Source organism: Octodon degus, unplaced genomic scaffold (assembly GCF_000260255.1).
Source record: "Octodon degus isolate 3935 unplaced genomic scaffold, OctDeg1.0 scaffold00018, whole genome shotgun sequence".
Classification (NCBI taxonomy): domain Eukaryota; kingdom Metazoa; phylum Chordata; class Mammalia; order Rodentia; family Octodontidae; genus Octodon; species Octodon degus.
Genome location: NW_004524594.1, coordinates 6,183,613 through 6,186,363, shown reverse-complemented (window position 1 = coordinate 6,186,363; position 2,751 = coordinate 6,183,613).

Genomic DNA, 2,751 nt, shown 5'->3' with positions numbered 1-2,751 from the left:
TGCAGCTTGGACTTATAGTGATCCTCTTGTGTTAGCCTCCCCAGTGCTGGGATTACAGGTGCGTGCCACCATGCCTGGAGTTCCAGGGCCAGCAGGGCATATGGTACTATGGATTGAACCCAGGTCCTTACATTTGCCAAGCAAGTGCTAATACTGCTGTGCTAGCTCCCAAGTCACATTTTCTTTGGGTGGGGGGGAGGGTACCAGGGATCAAACTCAGGACCTTGTGTTTACCAGGCAGGCAAGTATGCTGCTGAGCTATATTCCCAGCCCTGATTAAAGTTGTCTATTTTGAAGATGAAGAGGACAAGACTTTAAAGTAGCTGGAACAGGGTATAGGGAGAAAGTAAGAAAAGTTTTAAAAGATAATAATGTTCTTGGCCCAAGTTGCTGAGTGTGCATTAGTTTCTATAGGTAACGTGAGGAGTAGCACACATACACAAGATCAAGACCATTGTTCTGGACGTGATAGACGTGAGAGATCCACTATACTTGCTAACAGCCAGTGGTATTTTTATGCATGGAGCTTCAAAGAATGCATACACTCCAAGAATAAGTCCGACATACAGATTGTATTGAAGGATATGTAATTAAATCAGATTCTCTCAAGGATTACTGAAAGCCAAAGAGAGATGAATTACCAGACTGTATTCTGGAGTGGCAAACAGCTAATAAACAGGAAAAGAAAATTTATCTTAGGGTATGGAGACGGAGAGGTACCCCGAGTAGAAAGGGAACTGGAAGAATTATGTACTTCAGAAGCCAAGTGAATTAAAACACCACTGTGTAAAATGATGTCAGCTTGAGGAGAACTGAGAGTTGACATCAGTGTGTAGCAAGATGTTCATTTCTTGCCAAGAGTTTCTTCTCATAGAGATGAAGAAAGTTTGAGAAGGGTGGGTTTAAGGGAACCAGGGAAGGCAAGAGGAGAAAGTCATGCAGGCTACACTTTTGCAAAGTTGTGATAAGACATAGAGTAAAAATGTGGTTGGCTACTTGTAGATGCTTCATACAAAAACAGCTCTAGAATTTTCAGTGTTTAATTTTGATGCAAGGTATTAAAGCAGATGTATACTACAATAAGCAAATCTAGTAGAATACGGTAAATCAGTGACACCAGAAAAGAAATAATTTTGGCACTACATTCTTGCATATGTCATAATGTAAGAAGCAGTGTGCAAATACAAGTACTATCTGTAAATAGGATTGAAAAGTTCATTACTTGTATAGAAAAAGAACAGGAATTCTTCGGCACACACGCAGAGCCCTTGATGGACTTGGTGCTGGGTACATTAGAGTTTGGTCATTACTGTTCCTATTTTCTCAGTGAAACAAGGGGTGAGACTAGAAGTCAATAAGGAGAAGACAATGAGAGAGTGCATTAACTTGTAGGATTTCCAGAAAATACCGAGCTCCCAATTGTTGTTCATGGTCATAAATTCTAAGTGAAGCTATCATGGTTATGTATTTTTTCTCTGATTATTTTTGGTAACAGAAAAAAAATACAAGGAGTGCTAAATTGTGACAGCAACAAAGCAAGCTGAGGGAAGACACAAAGAAGCTGTCATGTAAGAGCTGTGTAAGGAAATGGTTTTCATGATGGACTATAAAATGCTAACTAGATAATGACACAACTTACTCAATGGTAAGTAAACTACATGCTGAAGTCAATAAATGACAGTAAAGATGCGATTTAAAACTTGCCAGAGTATAGAGGACAGAGTGAGTTACTGTGTTTGAGTGTTGTGTCTGAAATCAAAATTTTAAAGTTATAGCGCCTATAAGTACTAACAAGATCTGGTCTGTACTCATGAAAATAAGTAGATTATATTGTGGAGAAGAAAATTGAGTTTGAACACAAGCAATTAAAGAACTGTGACACAAAATTTCTGGGTGGATCATCCTTGTAGATGTTCAAGTCATTCAGAACAATACTGTCTTACTTTGTGGCAGGAGGAGAGCAAGTTTTAGGCAAAACTAGCCTATGTACCAAGACTCTGTCTCCAAAACAAAACAATACAAAACAAAAACAAAAAGAAAACATAGTGAAAAAAGCTACAAAAACCAAAAGACAATTCTGAAGTCTAAGCTAGGTGTGGTGGTACTTGTCTGCAATCGTAATATTCTGGGATACTGAGGCAGGAGATTCACAGGTTAGGACTTAGATTTAGTAACTTAATGAGAAATAAAAAGTCAGAAAATAATTAAGATGTGTTACATACATGTACCAATGGCCCGTGATGAACATAATCATGCTATACTGCAAACTTGTTTAATACAATTAAAAAATGAAATAGGGATAAGGGAAGTAGCACATGGAGAATGTCCAGGGTGCACCTGTCAGTACTAAAGATAATGAAATAAAAATCTGTGGATGACCACAGATCAGAAGTCTGCAGGAAGGTATAATGTGATGATGTGTACTCAAGAAACGTATTTTTCCATTAAAGAAGAGAAGCTTTTTTGATATAGAAATACAAAACACAGACGCCTATTCCCAACCTAGGCCTCACAGTAAATAGGGTTCAGTAGCATCAGCATAATCCCCCGACCATATCAATACCCTCTCAGTGATAGTGCTAAGATCAATACTGTTATCAATATGACTACATAAGCACTTGGTTTCCTCTATGTAAACTAAGATTTTCTGAAATCTCTATTAAGTCCAAATGTACTCAGGTCTCCTTGAATCCATGTTTTCATTTAGAGACAAAACACATGTACTTAAAGAAGAGCTGCTCACCCATGGGT